The sequence below is a fragment of the Fundulus heteroclitus genome, chromosome 16 (genome assembly GCF_011125445.2).
Source record: "Fundulus heteroclitus isolate FHET01 chromosome 16, MU-UCD_Fhet_4.1, whole genome shotgun sequence".
Taxonomy (NCBI): Eukaryota; Metazoa; Chordata; class Actinopteri; order Cyprinodontiformes; family Fundulidae; genus Fundulus; species Fundulus heteroclitus.
The window spans coordinates 10,945,805-10,966,904 of NC_046376.1; the positions used below are offsets into that span (position 1 = coordinate 10,945,805).

A 21,100-nucleotide genomic window follows, 5' to 3' on the forward strand; every position below is an offset into this window, starting at 1 on the left:
TTGAGATTAAAAATCACTTTTTCGCGAGAGACCTGGCCAAGAATTACAAACTAACAGTCCATGTATTAGTCTGAAATATCATTTTCCCCTGTGGTAACCAATTCATCTTGTTACATTCAAATTTGTCAAGTATTTTCACTTAATCTTTAACTTGACTTTGTTCTGCTTTGACATTTGAGTTTTTCCTGCAGGTTTTCTGAACTTTCAAGCCAAAGAATTTTCCCTCAGTCATCCAGAAACGAAGAATGTATCCTACTTTAGTTCATGCCTTAAAGCTTGGGTTTGTTTTACATGAATAATTCACAGATCAGACCAAAGTGGCTTAACAAAAAAACAAAAACAACTCTGAAAATATCCCACAAGTGTCAAGAGGCAGCCAAAGACAAAAGAAAAGCATTGACAATTAATGATTCATAAAAAACAATTAAAAGCAACATATTTTTAACTGATCAATAATTCAATGTAAAACTCTTTACAACCAAGAGTTGAGTACTTCTTAGATAAAACTATTATCTAAGAGGTGCTCAATTACGATTTCGACAGTGGAAGTATGTTTTGTTGCAAAGCGTGATAACAATATGCGTTAAAGAAGCACGCCGTTCTTACTGGTTTAACATCAGTGCTGCTCCTCGCATTTTTCAGGATGCAGGCAACACTGCAGCGACCGTTTCCAAACCATTTAACAAAATACGGTGAGGGTGTGAGAAACAGCCTGATCATCTGAAGGCCATTTGGCCGAGCAGATGCATTTGTGTTTAATAAGAACAATATTATTGTTTCACAGCTATTGAAAGCTCTGAATAAACAATGACCAACACTTGCTACCATGGGAAGGAATACTGGCCGACAACAACTCCAGCCAACAGAAAGCATTTTGGCAACAGACGGTAGTATTTCAAATTAATGCTTTGTTGTTATAGCAAGTACAATGTTTATTATATTAAAAGAAACAACGTATACTTCATTGATGATACTTCTTTTAATGAGGCAAACGGAACACATTCAGAGAGAAAACTGCAAGCTTAACGGGATGCATCGCCCCTTATAACACTCGTTTAGTCATCAGCAGAAAAAAAATTGGTAAAAACAACTAATAAATACTGTTGAACACTGAGTTGAAACCATACTCCAAAAATGAACACGACATGGACCTGGATCACAAAAGAAAAACAAAAGAGCATGAGACTTTTATTTCCCAAAATGACTTTGGATCTTTCGGTGCCAACCCTCAGTGTCTCTGTTCTGCAGTTCCTTTGCTTTACTCCACTGGAGCACTCTAGTTGTCCCTGATTGGCAATTACAGACTCCTCATGTTTTTTCACCTCCAGCAATGACTAGCGGGAGAAGATGATAGATGTGATTAGTTGTCATCCGTGTATGTGTGGTTACAGGTGCAGGCAGGGCTGTTGTATCTAACCTCATCACTGCCAATATTAGCATCTGTAGAAGAACGGGACCCCAACCAGAGGCAAAACTAATGATGGAACAGATGGAAAAGAGACTGTACCCACCGGGAGATTATGATTAGTCGGAAGCTTAGGAGGCGATGTACTTATCACAACCAATATTAATAAAACATTAACTGATGACTAATGGTAATATTATGAGATGGTAAAACCACTGATGTGAGTGAAAATAACATATTTACATACTTATACGTTCAACAATTAATAGCAAATATGTTTTAAAATGGGATACATTACAAAAATAAATATATTTGTCCATAGTCTCGACCTCAGACATTTAAGTTGCTAAATATTATTTTCCCCTTTGAACTGTGAGGATGAAGCAAAATTCCCTTTCACGATGCTCCCTCATCTTGTGTACTGTGAAGCATAACCATATTCAAACCAAGAGCCTCAAAGCATATCAGAGCTCTGCAGATAAACTGTATTTTGAGGCCGATATTACACAAAAAAGGCCGATATTACACAAAAAAAGTTCAGCCATCAGCTGCTTTTCTTCGTAGTTTAAAGTGAACAAAGAATCACTTTAAACTTTAAACTCCAGAGTTTCCTTTTTTCACCTCCGGAATATCGCCAAAATTAGAAACATTCTGTCCAGGAGTGATGCTGAAAAACTAGTCCATGCATTTGTTACTTCAAGGCTGGACTGTTGTAATTCTTTACTATCAGGAAGTCCACAAAATGCAGTTCGAAGTCTTCAGCTGATTCAAAATGCTGCGGCAAGAGTTCTGATGAAAATCAACAAGAGGGATCATATGTCTCCAATTTTAGCTTCCCTTCACTGGCTTCCTGTTAAATCAAGAATAGAATTTAAAATTCTTCTTCTAACGTATAAAGCCCTTAATAATCAAGCTCCATCATATTTTAGAGCTCTGATTACCCCGTATGTTCCTAACAGAGCACTTCGCTCTCAGACTGCAGGTCTGCTGGTGGTTCCTAGAGTCTCTAAAAGTAGAATGGGAGGCAGATCCTTTAGCTATCAGGCTCCTCTCCTGTGGAACCAACTCCCAGTTTTGGTCCGTGATGCAGACACCCTATCTATTTTTAAGACTAATGTTAAAACTTTCCTTTTTGACAAAGCTTATAGTTGGAGTGGCTCATACCCTGAGCTATCTCTATAGTTGTGCTGTGATAGGCCTAGGCTGCTGGAGGACATCAGGGTCTAATTTTCTCACTCTACTGATTTCTACTGTTCTTCAGTCTACTGTTCTCCAGTTTTGCATTGTATTACATTGAAATGACTGTCGTCATTTCAGCTTTTAACTTTTTGCTCTCTCTCTTTTTCTTCATAGTAGGTACACCTGGTCTGGCGTTCTGTTAACTGTGACATCATCCAGAGAAGACGGCTCACCCGCTACTACCATCTAATGTAGAACAGATTACTAGATCAATGTGTGCTTCTGTGCTTTTTTGTTTCTCTTGTTGTGTCTCTGTTCTGTCTTCTGTAACCCCAGTCGGTCGAGGCAGATGACCGTTCATACTGAGCCCGGTTCTGCCGGAGGTTTTCCTTCCCATTAATGGGTGGTTTTTCTTCCCACTGTCGCTTCATGCTTGCTCAGTATGAGGGATTGCAGCAAAGACATGTACAATGCAGACGACTCTCCCTGTAGCTCTACGCTTCCCCAGGAGTGAATGCTGCTTGTCGGGACTTTGATGCAATCAACTGGTTTCCTTATATAGGACATTTTTGACCAATCTGTATAATCTGACCCAATCCTTATAATATGATTGAACTTGACTTTGTAAAGTGCCTTGAGATGACATGTTTCATGATTTGGCGCTATATTTGGCGCTATATAAATAAAATTGAATTGAATTGAATTGAATTGAATTATGCTGGGAGGGCTGAGGGCTGAGCGTGGTCTGGGTTAATTAAAAAAGCTAAATAAATACAAAATAAACTAAATGCTAAACTAATAAATCACTAACCTAAAACATGGATAGAGGAACCGCCAAACTCACTATTCAAACTCCAACTCGCTACGGAGGTACAAAACGGAGTTGCTTTTATACCCCACAGCGAATATAAAAGCAAGCTGCTGATATGTCAGTTTCTCCAAATGACGTCACAAAAACTTTTGAACCAATAGCAATATTGATTTGAAATTAAATGCAAGTCACCTGTTGAACCTTAGGAGGGCGCCACGGATTTAGACACTATCACTACCTGATCGGAATAGTATTTGATGTGCCTTATATATGCTGGTATGGACAAAGACACATATAGAAACATTAATTCACAGTGTGCCTTTTGATCCAGTGTGCCGTATGGTCTGAAAAATACGATTTTATTAAAAACACAAAAGCAAAAATTATTCCTGATTGGTTATTTTTAAAAAGGAATGCGAAATATGTTTTTATAAAAGTGATGTTGCCTTAATAAGAATAGCTGCAGCTCCTTTAATCTCAGCTCCATGCATATCTATGTTTTTCACAAATATAAGTTGTTCCAAAGAGTCATAACTTCTTTGGTAGCAAAGGAAAAGTATATTGATCTTCTTTCAGGCAGCTAATCTGCAGTGTGCAGCAACAGGTGAGAAGGGAAGAGGAATAATAAACCAGAGAATACCATTGTTCCTCTGGCACTTTCCATGACATCTCATTTAAATAAATCAAACCACAAACACAGTATGACTGAAAGTTAATTCACGTTTGAAAGCATTGATAAACTTTTGGATCAGAAACAAGCCTATGCCTGATCACAACTCCTTAGCCAACAAGCATTGTGTAAAATATTTTCCAAACATGGTATTGAGTGTAACAGCTTCCATGGACTCCTGTTTTATGTCTCTGCTGAGCTTCACGCACTGACAAATAGAGCAGTTTATCCTCTGAGGGTCAAAGGGTCCATATATGAGCTTTTTACAGCACATACATGCATCACTGCAGAAAAACAGACCACCAGACTAAAGAAACTCTGAGCTACAACAGTTTCATATTTTAGCAGGAAGGATTGCTCTTGCATCAATGCAACACAACCACCTGTTTTACTCTTATTTTCCACAACGCTGGTGTGTATGCAGTCAGGTAATGACATATTTTCAAGACCCTGCAGGTTGTTAAAACTAGAGGACAAAAGTGTAAAATAAACAGAACCAGCAGGAATGATGGTAGCAGCCTGAGTAGATGGAAACAATGTTTACAAAGGCCTCTGCAGAATTCTGGACATCCATTCAGAGATCCATATACATACAGACACAAAATCTACTGTAGCCTACGTAATTTTAGTATGCACCATCATGGTGTATAATACAGCTGTAATACATATTTTTCCAAATAAATGGAAAAACAAATAGCCTCACTCCTACATGAGAAGGTACACAATTCTAACCTGACTCTAGCCAGATGTATTTCGCTCCACCTAGTTCCACTCACATCCATCTGGGACCTCTCCATAGGAATTGCCTTTTTTGAAGGCTGGGCCTTATCAAAAATCCTTGCATATGATTGGATAAGCCACTTGTCTGTCATCTTTATTGACGTGCTATTTCAACCACTCACACCAAAGCCAACCCGTGACGCTGTGAGAGCGACGCATGAAAAAAATAAACTTTTTTTTTTTCAATGTGTTTGCGGCTCTAGTGGCACGCGTTTTATTGACAGTGAGCTGACAGGAAGAGGGGGGAAGACAGGCGGCAAAGCGCCGCGGGTCGGAGTCGATCCCGGGCCGACCGCGTCGAGGACTAAAGGCCTCCTAATATGGTTTGCGCTAACCGCGCCGCCTCGGGCGCGCCCCGGAAAACAAAACTTGCCAAATCCAGTCGGGAGAAGGGCGAAAACATTGTTTCCACCAACAAAAGCCTTCAGAGCCGTTCTCTGATATTCTTTTAATTAAACAAAATTAGGTAGATTGGACAACACGGAAGAAATAGCAGCACCAATGCTAACGCTTGCTTCCTGGATGCTAGCCGCCATTGTTGTCTGTCTCACGTCACGGTCGCTTCTCCACTACGTCACATCTATGAAACTCCAGCCCTGCGTCCTGATTGGCTAGACAATAAAATTGTTTGGAGAAATCACTCTCTATGGAAGATGTATAGGTTTTTACTTTGAGGCACAGATCTCAGACCCTTGCTCCGCATCGATACTCCCCTGTTCATCCTGGAAATCTACAAGATATTCCCAAATCAGAAGGAATAAATCGTTCTTCTGATGAGTTGTGGGTGTGCCCCAAAGTCTCCGCTCAGTGGGATGCGCCTGTAAGCCCTCCAAAGTGTGTCCAAGCGACCAGAAATATGATTGGCGGTCGGAATTTGCATTAACGGCACTTGAAAAACGATACTCTACCAAGTATCGCACCCAAGCAGTTCTTTGTGATTGCAATATTGTAATCCCTAATGTTGTAATGACTACTGTGATTTAACACACTGTTCAAATGCGTTCACAAGTAAACAAAAACTAAAGAAGGTCGGGACAAAATGGCACCATGCATGTATAAAATCTGCCTATGAATTTGCAGATTTTAGGAGCACTAAATTGGAGCAAAATGCTTCTCTATTGGCCAGATTGAAATGAGTGAAACAGTAAAACAGAAACCAGACAGCTAAACAATAAACTGGGAGCAGCTCCATTTTCCCCGACGTAATCAGAAACAAAAAGCAATTTAAAAGGTCAACTTTTAGCAATGAAAAGTTTTCATTCTTTAGAAATGAAAAGTGTGTTCATGGTCAACATGAAAACATACCACAGCAATCATTGAATATAACAAATATTAACAAAGAAACAATACAAAGTGGATAAACTTTGTATTGTTGTACTTAATTTTTGTTGTATCACAGTCTGCAACAAAGGTTTATGACGGCTTTTAATCTAAAATGAAAGCTTTGGATGATTTCCTTTGGCAGTCGATTTCACCTATTTATACATCTCATGTTTTCTGTTTTTACTTGATTTAAATAAATATCTTAAAGTAAAAAGAGAAAAAAATCACAAGAAGGAGTTAACAAAAACCTGCAAATGATGAAATTGCGAGGAATTGTATCATAAAATAAAATTATTACCATTATGGATCGAACTATATATGTGAAGGGAAAGAGATCAGTTAAAGGAAAAAAAAATGGGGGCAGTGATTTACTTTCTGGCAGAATAAAGTCTGTGTGAAGCAGAAAAAAAAAAGTGATGTTGAGAATGAAATTGGAATGGGATTGAGCTGCAGCAGAGGGGACAGGGACTGTGGAAAGTGCGTGCAAATGAAAGACATGGATACAGATAGATGGAGAAAGTGAGTCCAGGGTACCAAGAGAAAAACGGACCCCGTGAACAGTGAGGCGGATGTGTGAACAGGCGGTCAACAGATGATTAGCAGATGTCACCTCGTCGACTTGGCCCTGCCATGACATGTTATCTGAATGAGGCAATTAAAAGGCCTGTCACAGCGACTGCCGAGGGAGGAGAGCATCTGTGGAATCACTCGGACACATTTAAACCTCCATTTCAGCTGCAAAGCTTTGTTTTAATTGCGACAATGTGCGCATTTCCTGAATCTATCAGAGCAATTTACGTCACTGTCAACGCTTGGGATAGGTACCTGTAAGCTTCTTCACAAGTGGAAACCAGTTAGATTCAAAAGGTGACAGATGGTGAAACTTGAATCTCTAGCTTGTAGCATGTTTCTGTGGCTACTTGACTTTCACATTTAACAAATGCACTAAACCTGGTGTTTTTCCAGAAGTAGCTGGACAAAAAAGAAAATAGTCAATTTCTTACAAGAATTACACAAAAATCCTACAGTTAAAATGGTTAATTGTAGAAATTGCTTCTTGTGTAATTAATAAATCATTCAGGATGGCACTTTTCCACAGAAATTATCAGCAGATTACCATAAATCTAATCCTGCAAGTATGACTACTCAACCGAAAAAATGACTCAAGCTTATGAAAATGCTGGTGGTGATTAGGGACGGGTTGCCATCATGAAAACAGATGCATTTGGAGGCTTATTAGTTTATAATTTAAATATTAGTAGCGTGGAAATGCTAAAAGCTAACACTGCAATACTGGTGTTTCAGGTTTGATATGTGGACTAAATCAGAATCTCTAAATTTTGAGTAAAGCCAGTATTTGACCCATTACCTTACTGCATGACAGGCATGTGTACAGACATTTTTGAGGGCAGGTGCTCAAGCTAAAAGAAGGGCAACCGTTACAAAAATTATTCATGAAATCAAAAACAAAAGAGTAAATTAATTAAATGGATTAAGCTCAATCTGAATAAAATTGTATTCCGAATGATAGGAGTGGTTTATGCCGAATGATAATCCAATCAATGGGTATACAAACAGGCTCAAGTTATTCTGAATGTGGTGTTGTGCAACAGCCATGGGGAATAAAATCAAAGTAAGTTTAAAACCTCTGAAATGTGAGACTTTTACAGGCCTCAAGGGACTGCCCATCACAGCATGGGATGTCAACACTGCTATGTACCAAGCCCCTAGGATTTATCTTCCTCTTTGCCTGTGAGCCCCCGTGACGAGCGGTTCGCACCAGAGAGACAAGCCAAGGGCCTGCTTGGGGTTCGAATACCCTCAAACATGCTCAACTGGGAATGGAGCGGTCTGTGTAATCAGACGCCGGAGTAAGGAACCAGCCTTTACAAAAGCCTGCTTTTGTAATTTTCCTCAGCTTTTGCAGGAAGCAGAGCCGAGACCACATGAGACAGTTTCCCTGTGGCTGGACGGTGCCTAAAAGTTGGGACACACCAATCCACACCTGTGCACAGCTTCGCAGGAAGCGTTAAGGAAACATTTCTGGTTCACACACCCCCGCTTCCATAGCCGAGCTCACCCCTCCACACAATTTGATAACTGGGCATGTCAGAGTTACTGCAACCTAAAATTTATCAAAACTTTACCCTAAATAAATCAGATAAATTTTATAGCACATCCAATATACTCTATAAAATACAACTATTTGTAAAGGAGTCCAATGATTCAGTAATTGTGAATTTTTTTTATTGCTGGCATTGCACCGGACTTTACATGAACAAAATAACACACCAAACCACTGGACTTTGGACTTCTGCAGTAGAGCTATTGCCTTGTGTTGGAAGAGTATGAAGTATCCTTGAAACAATGAATAAATTAACTCTCAGAATGTCTGGGTTTGAAAAGACTGTTGTTGAACGGCAAAAGAAAACAAGAGAAGTTTATACACCCCTGGGAACCATATATATAATCATTGTAGAGGCTGGAAAATAGACAACATTTAGAAAAACAAGAACTGTCCATATATTCATTGCTGTATGTTTTAGTTTTATAATATGCCATGGTTTTTAAAAGGTATTTACAGCAAGTTTTGTAAGCCTGTGCTTGTATGTGCATTTGTGACCCTTACTATTGTGCTCCTTTTCCATTAGAACTAACTCTCCTATTTTCAGTACCTGTGTCGATGTAGTTCCAATTGAAGGAGGTTGGTCCCATGACATCATGTCAGAAGGCTGTCAGTGTGATTGCTAGTAGGTGGAGTCGCTGTTTCTGCAACAAAAGCAAGTCCAGAACTAGAATCAAATCAGCCATATATAAAAACATGCACAATCGCCACAGAAGCTCGGTTGAATGAAGATGGAAGCACCCAAAATCAGCATTGTCATCCAATGCAAAGGTGCACAAGAATTAATTTCCAATATTTTGTCCCACGACTGTCTCACAGCGCTGTCTTGCTGTGACAACAGCAACCACATTGCATCCATATTCAGTTATAATGGAAAAACAGCTTTTCCGAGTTAAATCAAGTGGACCCGTAGAGAATCAAAGGGGTGGATCTGTGTGTTCCTGAGGTCCAATCATTGTACTGTATTGTCTTTGTAAAACAGTGGCTAAAAAAAGCTTATTTAAATAAGGAGGAAAAACCTACAAAGGAGGTGAGGTTCTCTAGTTAGATTAAGGGAGCAAGATTGTTCAGGTAGCATTACACAAATAATGTATCACTACTAATACCAATACATCTGATCACACTATCATGTAGCTCACCATAAAAAATATGTATTTTTTTTAATTTTTTACATGTAATTTCTGACAGTGTACCATTAAGAATTGCTGTCTTAATGCTAAAGAGAGCCCAACAGATTTACTTTCTCAAGTGGAGCATTTCTTCTTTCACCATAGTGCTCCACAGTGATATGTATGCAAAAAATAACAACAACACAGATATGGAAAGATAAAAGAGAAAGACAGGGAAGAGAAAAGGATTCGACAAAATGCTAAAAGGGAGAAAAGGTGACAAAAAAAGAGTACAAGATAACATCCTTGGAGTCTGCTTCTACACCTGTAGAGAGAGATAAGAAAAAACAGCAAACCAAACCAATAAAGTGTTACAGGTACAAACAACCCACACTTTGATAATATCACAGAAAAATATGTTGTATTAATTAACACAAGATGTATAAAGTGACATCCAAAGCTAATGATATTGTTTTTCTGTATAGAAGTGAATCTGTAAGCACCTGAATCCAAGCACCTGTAGGTGTTTGTGAGAGTGTGTTTGTATATATAAAGGTTTATTCATAAGAGAAATGCCCAGTTGTGGTTGTGAGGAGCCAAAGACCTGCCCTCCAGAGCGCTGAGGCAGACACCAGAGAAACCAGAACCCCAGACACCTGACAAGAGCCCCAGAGCAAAGGAGACCAAGAAGGACTTACACAAGGATAGCTGCCTCCCCCATCCCAGGAAAGAGTAGAGGAGAGCCCCAAGCCACAGTGCCAAAGCCCCCGGGCACTGCAGCGATGAGTCCCCGGGCGCCACCGGCAGTCAGCTGTGCCAGAGCAGATCCGGCCATGGGCCCAGAAACCCGAGGCTGAAGGACCCACCACCCCAAGCAGAGCCCCGACAGTCAGGGAGCTCATGCCCAGCTAAGCATCTGTTAGGAGTGAGTCAGCACACAACCGAGCACCAAGCCCTGGACACAGAGGATCACCAGTGCACCATTTTATTTCAAATCTGAACCTCACTTTGGGTAGTTTATGATAACAATGCTCCTATTCTTATGCCAATAAAGTCCAACAGAAAGCTTGGTAACATTTTCCAAAGATCAAACATTTACCAAAGATACACAAGGATGCCCTTTCTCGGGGGTCCAGGGAATAAATAACAAAAGATGGTTTTGTGTTCTTACCATTTTATGTGTCTAATTTTATGCCCTTTATGAAGAATTCAATTTGGCTTTGAACACATTCATCCTCAAGCAACTAGAGATTTGGAACTCAAGTAAGAGGGTAATAACTCCAAGCACTGACATTTGCCATTCAATATGCTACAGTGCCATTATCAATAACGTTTAAGATGGTTTAAGCACTTCTGATTCAGAATTCAAAACACTATTATGGCATTTATCAAAAAAATAAATAAATATATACTACAAAGAGACTGTATTTCCTGCAGCAACTCAGGAAGCACAGTTTTCTAGAGGAACTGCTGGTCATCTTCTACACCGTTGTCATTAAGTCCATTTTGTGCACATCCATCACTGTGTAGTTTAGCTTATCCAAAAAAAAAAAAAAAAAAAAAAAAATGACAAGTAAAAACTACAACAGTCTGCATAGACGGGCTGACATTCCCTCCATCCAGGACCAACTCAGGGTCAAGGGCCTGGAAAAGGGCAGCTAACATCAGTGCAGATCCCACACATCCAGCACACAAAGTGTTCAGACTTTTGCCTATAAACACACTAATTTTGGGGATTTGTCAAGCTGTGCTCCGCAAATCATGAAGCTTCCATGTACTTTATAGCTGTCCTTGGAGTGCCTGTTTAAATAGCACCTGCAGAAACTAGATAAATATTTCCCTTTATAGTCCCACAGAGGGGAAGTTTGTCTCCGAGTTTAACCCATAACTTAGGGAGCAGTGTGCTGCCGACACTGAGTGGAGCACAGTGAGCAATCTTGGGTCAAGAGTCTTGCTCAGCGACCCAGAGTGAAAGACTGAGTTTCTAACCGGCGACCTTTGCTGCCTATACAAGACAAAAACACCTGGCTCCCTAACAACTAGGCCAACACTCCCGCTAGCAGTAATAAAAAGAGGTTTTATAAGACTTCTTCACAATTCAAGTGGAAGCCTCACATTCGAGCCAGAGACTTTTTTAAACTTTGCAGTGTTTCAGCTTCTGTTTGTATCATAAAACATCGTTTGATGTTTCTTTTTATCTGACCCCTGCTTCGGGAAATGAGAAGATAATTTGAAATGTGAAGGAAGAAACCCTCCAAGGGCAGGGTTCCCCCATTACCATCACTATCACTGGGGAAACAAAAAACATCAGCATGTGTTTTACCATTTAGATTAGACTACAAGCAGCAATTTAAAAACAGCCACAGCTATTCTTCTACTAACAACCAGGGTGAAATCTAAAGATGATTGTCAAAATGCACCGGGTTTTATCTTAGAATACAGATGAGCTTCATTCTGTATCGCTCGCTCTCGCGCTCTCTCTCTCTCTCTCTCTCTGTTAGGGAGGAGATCAAGCAAGTTTTTCACGTTTAACTGAAATTTCTGGTCTTTAATTCACTGACTATGCTCTCGATTAGACACCCACAAATGAAAAATAGTGTAAACGATGAGGATGTAAGATCCCTGTGGAAATAATGAGCAGAAATGCCAATTGAGGTCACAAGCGGAGCAACATAAACACACACACACTGCTCAAGATCCCTGCATGGATCGAAACATAGGCAGCTGAACAGAATGCATAATAAACAGGCTGCTGGATTATTCCACACAAGCCCAGCCATGATTTAATAACCTTTTATGGATGAAAGAAGCTTCCTCATGTTGGGAACACAGTAATTATAATACCAGCACTGAGGCGGTGAGGAGGGTGAATATAAGGGTTAGAGACAGTTGTTTATGTTTTGACTGAGAGGGCTATTAACATCCTTCTGCAAATGGACACGCATACAGAAATAGATGTGACACATTCAATTAAAAGTTTAAACGATACACGAGGCCTCGGTGTCCAAAGTTTGTGCTAGGCTGGTATAATTTCATACATTTAACTTGTACAGGTGTAGAGCTTGGAGAGGGTAATTAGTTTTTTCTTGAAAGCAGGATAGATTGTTCATGTTTAATCACTGGAATATGGTGCATGAGCTATATTCCTATATTCCGCTGACATAGGAATGTGGCTTGGCTAATTGAATTACTGTGTGGTGTGCTGTAACGGATGTTTATTAGGTACAACACGGCAATTCAACTCTGGGCCTGACATTTTGGATAGGAGCAATTACAAAACAATGTAGTGGATTGTTGAGCAGGTACAGCAAATTACAAAAGATGTATGGGCTGTTGTAGCTCTCAGGCATTTGCAATTTAAATGTGACAATCAGGGTCCGAGGTTATTCAGGTACTTCACAATCAAAAAGACATGGCTTGAGAGAAAAACAAGGGTTTGTAGGATACTTCAGTGGACCAAATATACTTTGCATATAAATGCCATTCAACACAAAGCACGAGTATTCGATTTTAATTTTAGTAAAAAGGGAAAAAATGAGGCCGAGTCATTGAGAAATCACTTGTGAATTTGTAGCTACCCTTAATGAGTTTGAATGTTCAGTTTTACGGTTAAATTATTCAGTAGGTCTAGAATTAACTCTGCACCACTTTTCTCAAGTCGACTGGTATGTTTTTGGTCAACATTGAGTTTTTCACATTGTTCTGTTTGAGCAGATTATATGCAAATGAAATCGATATATACACATGTGCACAAGTGTTTTGACAATTTCTGTTTTCAGGTCTGTTTAAACAAAATCCCCATTAAAAGAAAAGTATTGTTTTCTATTAATAAAAATCAATGGATAGTCAAGACACAATAGTCAAGACACCTATCAATTGCAATGTATTTATGTAGATATGATTATCTTTTTTATGTTCAATGTTTACAATAAAACTACACATTGTAGAACTTCATGATTTTTCCACATTAACAGACTACAACCAATTAGAAAATGGGTATAGCAATAAAACCATATGCTTTTCAAGCAATATAAACACAATAAAATACACTTTGGAGTAAAGTTAAATAGAGGTCACACCATTCTAGACAACAGCAGGTAGAATGTACTTCAAGTATTTTCACAATTATGACAGCAAACAATAACAGCAGACCACTGAAGAAGTAAAGTGCAAAACTAAGGCACCTGGTTGGAAACATAACTTAAACAATAACAAAAAGGTATAAGCTTTGGCCTACTACTGACCGTTCATTAAAAACCCAAACAACACTCCATACCACCTACTAAGTCTCCATTCACTCCATTCATGCAGCACATGAACACCTTTTGCCTTTGACTTCAGTGAATATAAAATAGTGCCTAAACTTTGCCGTTACTCCCAACACTGCTCCTTACCTGCTAAAACGTATCACGCTGCATTAAACAACAGATACATAGAGAACCTGAATTATCTTAAATTTACTTAATTAGCCCATCTGTAGCTTTCAATTAGCGAGAGGCAGGGTACGCCCCGGACAGGTTGTCAGATAGTCACCTGATTAATTCCCAAAATGACCACAGAAATGATCATACATCCAATTTTGCTGCCATATGTTTGTTTGATGCATAAGAACAACCCTGTGACCCAGAATACCTCCTGGATAGCTGACTTTGGTGGTTTCCGGGTACGTTTCACTGGAAGGAGAGCACAGGGCAGACCCAGAACCAGTTGGAGGGTCAATATGTAACTTTTGACCTGTGAATGTATTAGTATCCCTAAGGATGAGTTGGAAAGAGAGATTTTTGGGTTTTGCTGCTAAACCCATTACCCCCCTGCATGCTCTTATCTGATCTCAGATAAGAGGAAGCGGGTGGGTAGATAGATGGATGGAAGTTAATGGAGGGTACTTACTGATGCACCAACATGACCTTTCTACTTTTGTAGCCACGGACACCTTAAAAACACTAATGACTATTTGTTATCAAATAGCTTGAAGAACAGCGATCTAAATTAAATTGTACTGTATGAAAAAGGAGAGCAATTGATTATTGCACCATATTTATCTTTTGACCTCAAAAACAAAACAAAAATACCGGCAAAAAGATTTGATCTTGTTTCCATCAGATAAGATGTTTTGTTTCTTCTGAAAGTGAGATATTTTCTTATCTTGACAAAAACCACAAAGATTACAGCAGGCATGACTTTTCTCTGCTTGAATACAGAGCAGCTCTCAAATCATTATTTAACATTCTCATACATCTTTGATTCATCCAAAACTTTTCGGAGTCACGGTTGTAAAACATGAAAGTAAATGTACTTTGTTATGGAGCATGGAAATTGCGGTCATTTTCACTAAATTGCCCTTAATTTTCTCAGGCAAGTGAAACAATATCCGGCAGCAGTGGATACATTTCACTCGATTCTCCTCATCCTGAGGAGGCAATGGGAAAAAAAATATATATCACAACCATCTGCTTATATCACCCAAGTCTTCATTCACCGCAGTCTCAGTCCTTTGTGAAAACAGCCTCTTCTATCTATTCATCTTTGACTAGATTTCAAATTGCAATGCCTATCCATCTTAGACGAGGGTGTAAATGGTATTCATGGTGCAGCTTTGTGTAAATGGAGGAAAATGGACCTCATTTGGAGGAAGACAATAAAGAAAAGAAAAAAGAAACCGGTTGCTGGGTTAACGATGTTGATAAGAGGACTGGGATAATTCAGCTCTATGCTTGAGTGGTCAAGGCTCTTCAAAATGTGCATTTTAGAAGCAGCTTTTTGAATCCAAATGTCAAAACATCCTGAACCACAGTGTGACATGTGAGCTTCGTTTGCAGAGGAGGTGGCACTCCTGGCGATTATGGCCTCCATATGGTGAGCATTTGTTTACTCAGCCAATATAGGACTCTCCACTGTCCGACTACACTGTCTTCTTAGGCCGCGGCACACAAAAAGACACAACGCTCTTCTCTTTTCATCCCCATCCTCACGGGCACGGCAGCCACACGAGAGAGAGAGGGGCGAGAGTCCACAGGAAATTAGGAGTGTGACAAGATAAAACCCAGCATTCATCTGATACCGTTCCCAGGCAACCAGTAAGCGCAGCAGAGCGACATAAAAAAAGAACATCTTTTAAATGCAACGCAATGATCTGTAGGCCCATCACACTTAACCTCTGCTCCAAGACAACCCAAGCATGCCGCATTTACTTCGCCATAACTCATATGTGCAAGATTATCTATCTAGTTTCCTTTGGCATAGACTGGTTGCCGAGTCGATATTGCACTATCACTCTGCACAACACTGCCGGGAAGATGCACCTTTCTAACAATGTGCTTTTATGGGTTTTCCACATCCCCGTGTCCTGATAAAGTGTTATTAAAGTAGCTGCTTCAGCCAAGAGAGTCACAAAGAAACTCATAAAAAACTTACACTGTCAAACAAAGGCTGCCCAGTTATAAATTACCTGAGATAATGAAACTGTCAAACAAAAATAAAGTGAGATGAGAAGAAACTTAACTGCAGTTTCTTAATATTTCAGAGTTTCGTTAAAGATCCACAGCTGACCGCAAAAATTGCAGATCAGTAGAATTTCTGAAACATCGTTGCTTTTTATCAGTAATAATGCAAAGGAAAATATTCTATCTTTAGGTTATTACATCAGTTACAGCAATACCTCCATCAGTTTGCCATTTTGTCATCTTGATTGATGTTACCATTAGATTGTAATAGTAGTAGTAGTAGAATCAGTATTAGTCGAAGATGGTCCTTAAATATTTATATTTGAATAAACGAGGTAACTGAGCATAACACTAACTGCAGATGCAGGCTAAAGGCTGAGTTATACTCAATCGTTGGGTATTCATGCAGGTCTGTGCCGACTCAAGCACACAGAAGCGCTGTAGACGTTTATACTTGACGTCACCCGCAGTATCGTAAACAATCATGAAGAATAGCTGGTGTGTTTATGGCAACTAAACAGGAATAAATGAGGGGTAAGAGATGTAAACGAAGATGGTATGTTCATCCGTTGCATACAGAAAAACATAAAGATGGGGAATACCGCCTGTCTGTAAAGGCCATGGGGATTTTTTTAAATAAAAGATAAAAGAAAAACACTTTGCTTTCCTAAATAAAAGCTGATTGCTTTACATACTGTAAGCTGTTACCCTTGATTTACACTGCAAGTGATAGAAACAGAAATCAAAACTCTTGTTTGTACCAATAATCTTGGCCACAAGAGTTACAAAAACTCGCGCTGTGACAGCACATGGGGTCTCCACACAGGGATGGCACGATTGCATCACTTTTGACGTATCCCCCCTCATGCCCTGTTCAATGTGTCAGGTGTAAACCTAGCTTATGGCTCCAGGGGTCTCATTCTCAAAGTTTGCATACGCACAAAATGTGTACTTGCATACGTCACTGTCCACGCAAAAAGTGGGGATCTATTTTATTTAATTATATAAGGACCTTTCAAATAAATTCTAAAAATGCCCATAGGCCATCTTAAATTAAAACCCTCGCACAACATTTTTTTCAGGGTTTTCTATCATTACATTCCTCCCCAATGATCGCCAGAGTGACGTGTGCCACAGATTAACAGAAGAATTTGTGACAAGTTGTGCGACAATTACTTTAATCGCTGTAACAATCAAAGACACTCGTATGTAATGCTACACGGTGGGTGCATTGGCACTCCTGGAAGACCTTCCAAATTGGAGAATTAGGAGGGAAGGTGGTTTGAAGAATCAAAAATTTCCTGGCCAATGATGATGACTAGCCATTATATCGCTTTAGACTCAGAGCATTGCACTCTACTATAACTTACAGCGCACAGCGACCAGTTAGCTAAATAGCACACCTGTACCCGTATTCACAAAGATTCTCAGAGAGTTCCTACCTTCGCCTAAAAATTCGTACCAAAGAGTCTTATTCTCAAGAGTGGTTCATATAGCTGCTTAGAGCGGCTCTGAGTAACAAGATGGCAAAATATTTTATCTTAGTGAGGAGGTGTAGCTGACCCAGTTACTAGGCGTGACGCTGTCTTTTAAGAGCTGTGATTGGTTGATAAAAAAAACAACCCACAGAACTTTATCAATTAGACTGGGTGTAACAAATGTGTGTCATAATGATGAAACTTAAATTAAATAATTGTCACACACCATCAAATAGGTTGAATATTATTACATTGTCTTCTTTATTTTGATTTGTTTATCGTCATGTTTACTTGCCATACCGGCCATTTTACTGCTTCATCTATTTGATATTAATGTATACACGCACCTGTCAGCATTTTACTGCGATTGCCAGCTTATATAAAGCGGTTGTATTTGGCTAAGACAACCAACATAAACTGGAGGAATAAAAGTGCAGAAAAACAAACTGGACAGAGGAGAAGCGCCTCTGTCCGCACAGTTCTAGGAGGAGAGGGGAGAGTTGAAAGGTAAATTGGTTTTGGGATCATGATGCGAATAGGCAGACTTTTAAATGTATTGCCGCAGATCAATGGTTCATTTTTCTTTGCATGTCTTTTTCCACAGATTTGTTATGACAAGGTTAAATGCTTGTTTGCAGGTACGATACAGATTACATTATTCTGAACCTTAATGCATTCTGTCGCTTCTTACTATTTTTTTTTTCAGTATTGAACGTGTCCAAAAGTTTAAAAATATGATCTTCATGGTCAGTTTTTCTGTCAAAAAGTCAGACTTATTTTGTTTTCTGGCAATTAAAGAATTAAATCATATACAGTTTGTAAGCAAAGATATAAATGGAGAAATAAATTAGCAAGTTAGCAAAGGCCAGGTTGGCAATGCTGTGCAATGACAGTCATATTAACTGGTGGACATCATGAACTGTTAAAGTTAATTTCATAAAGAAATTGCTTAATGAACATAACTTAGTCCATGCCAGGACTGAGTTTAGTTTACCACATTAAGGGTGGTGAACCATAAACATGAATTTCCCAGCTTTAATCTGTGTGAACTGCACTTAGATCTAGTTCTTGTTAAAAATGGGGGAAAATGCATATGGCATCTTTTCCTATCATTTTAGAACTACACACAGAAACTGCGTATTGGTCCAAATTGCTGCTCTGTTTATAAAATAATATTTAGTGATTCGAGGAAAAAAAACAAAAAAAAAAAAAACAACCACCATTAACTTTTGTTTAAATAAACCCTGAGACAAACTTCCTCCCAGAGATTCATAGCACACCAGTGGAAGTTTCAAACCTGGCCTGTAAAAAAGGTTTTTACCCAAATTAATAACATGACTCTGCTGAGGCTGTTTGCTTGTGGAAAAACAAATTGGTTATTGTGATTTTATTATGTTTTAATAAAACCACTTAAGGACACAATGTGGGATGCAATAATAGATTTGATGAAAAAAATAATAATTTTACAGATCAGTAGCTCATCTTTACAGCAATATATCCTCCACCTGCTTTACAGCAGCTCGGGTGAGTTTTTTTAAATCCAGAATCCCATAATGGAGAATCAGGTACTATCGGTGTCGATGGTGTTTCCGAATTATCACTATTTTTTATTTGTGTTAGGTACATATGAGAATGCAAGTGACATGTTAATGAGAAATGTGTTTTATCGTCTGACAGTAAACATATGTTAAATTCTCCAGTGAGTACTGAAAGTAAGGTTTTCTCTTTTAACAAGAAATACATGCAAAGTGGGTGTTAGATCAAATTCCTCAGCGGCTTGGTTGTGTGGCAGCAAATGTTCGGTCTTTCAACCTTTCGCATTCAGTCTAAACTATCTTGGCACGTTGACTCTCACTCAGTCAACCATCTCTGCAAATGAAAAGCACATACAAATTCAACTTGCAAAGTTGACATGTTTTTTTTATGATTACTTTTGATCACAGTGTGGCTCAGAAATGCATCCCATTCAAATAACTATAAGCACATGCATTGTATGCATCACACCCTGAATGTAACCTCAATTACACACAAAGAGCAAAAGTTATTTGTATTTCATTATTTGCTTTAGCATGTTGAGCCAGACAGCGCTGCTAAAGCAAACAGGGCTATTCACTTCAAGAAATAACCAGACAAGTGAGCGTATACATTTGAACCAATATTAAAATTTCATACTGTAGGTTGCCGACTGATCTGATTTACATTCAATGTACTTAAATGCAGGAAACTGATGAATTTTAAAGAAAAATAACAACTAAACACCAGGTTTAAATTGTCATTTGTGAGTGTACGCATTCCAGTGGACTTAAAATGGTGTGATGGCCTAAACCTTTTTTCAGTAGTTAAATTGGAGTAATACTTATTCAACTATTTATCTTTTAAAGACAGCTTTTATAAAATCCAGCCTCGGTTCCATTACCCAAACTATCAAAATGATTTCTGCAGGTAACTTTACCAAGGAAATGTCTGATGTTGAACCTGTCTTGACTCCATCTGATGGTCTCTAAACACTTTAGCTTTTTGATGCAGTAAAGAAAGCATTTCACATTAACCCTTTCTTTTCAAGCCCATTGGTGTAAAACTGAGGGCAAGTATTTTTCCAAACGTAGATCCTGGACACAGGTTGTGCACCATTAGCCTGCTGTTTCCATCCACAGTCTCTGCAGTAAGGGAATGAGTCATTTCATGTACGATGACAGCTGAGACTAAGGGTCTCTGACAAGCACTGCAGTGAATTTTGTGTTTCACCTTGGCTGACAGTTTAAAAATAAGAATAAAACAGTTGGTAAATAAAAAAACAGCACAACCCGGTGCAGAAAGTGTGATGTACCGCTCAGTCCACCAGCAAAAGAAAATCCTTTTGTAGTGTATAGCTTCCAGCAATTAGACATGCCTGTATTTCTGTATGGGGTTGATCATGTCACAATCCCCAAAATATCTGATTAGATTTATACACTAAACTATAAAACTCTCATGGACAAATTGAAAAGTGAACACTGCCCTCGTCTATGATTGGCCAAATTAATGCTTTTAAAAATTATGACTGTACCCAGAATTCTGCTCATTTTCCAGAATAAACCCATTTTCCTATCTAAATGGTTACATACAACATTGGAATCATCATTATTCCATTCATTTGGGGATATAATTTGCTCCATTATTCGCATGTGAAACTGCGTTTAATCTTTTCATCCATTTCACCAATAAGTATATAATGTAAAAAGTCAGACTGTACTTTGGGTCTGGAGGGAGACCACATCCATAAACTTCAGAAACAGACATCCATAGCTGGTCTCAACAGCTCAAGACTTTCAGCCGTTGGAGGTCAATCCAGTATGGGATGGTTCCTGCGAAGAAAACCATTCTCAATGTCTGGAACAAAAGATATATCTTCAAGTTTTGAAGCCTGGCTCTCAAAAACCTTGTAAATGGGGAAAAAAACTATTGGAGTAATCAGGGATATTAAAACAAATTAAGGCTGAAGCAGTCGTATCAATTGTGATTAATCAAATATGGAAATGATCAACTAATCTAGTAAATCGGTTCAAATCGTTAGCTCTAAAACATGACATTTGCTGAAATATCAACCAACTCAGCAGTAATTAAGCCAAAACTGTACAAAAATATATACATTTTGCAGTTAAGATGAAACACCTTCTTTGTCTGGTCATCAAGTGGCATAGATTTAACTTCACCTGGTTCACAAATTCAAATTCTGTAAAAAAAAAATTACAGAAAAAAAAAAAAAAAAAAAAAAAAAAAAAAAAAAAAAAAAATAAT

The 21,100-nt window shown here is 38.8% G+C and overlaps 1 long non-coding RNA gene across 2 annotated transcripts in view; it reads right to left on the reverse strand.

The window, feature by feature from the left end:
* Positions 1-761: 761 nt before the first annotated feature.
* LOC110366759 overlaps positions 762-21,100 on the reverse strand; it is a 72,287-nt gene continuing 51,948 nt past the window's right edge. The window contains exons 4-5 of one of the 2 annotated variants that reach the window (XR_004932905.1): positions 8,844-8,937; positions 762-1,334 (exon numbers count right to left, since the gene is read on the reverse strand). This is a non-coding gene — a long non-coding RNA (uncharacterized LOC110366759). Of the gene's footprint in view, positions 1,335-8,843; positions 8,938-20,504; positions 20,668-21,100 lie in introns of those variants that run through there. The other variant, XR_004932907.1, reaches the window with a different exon arrangement.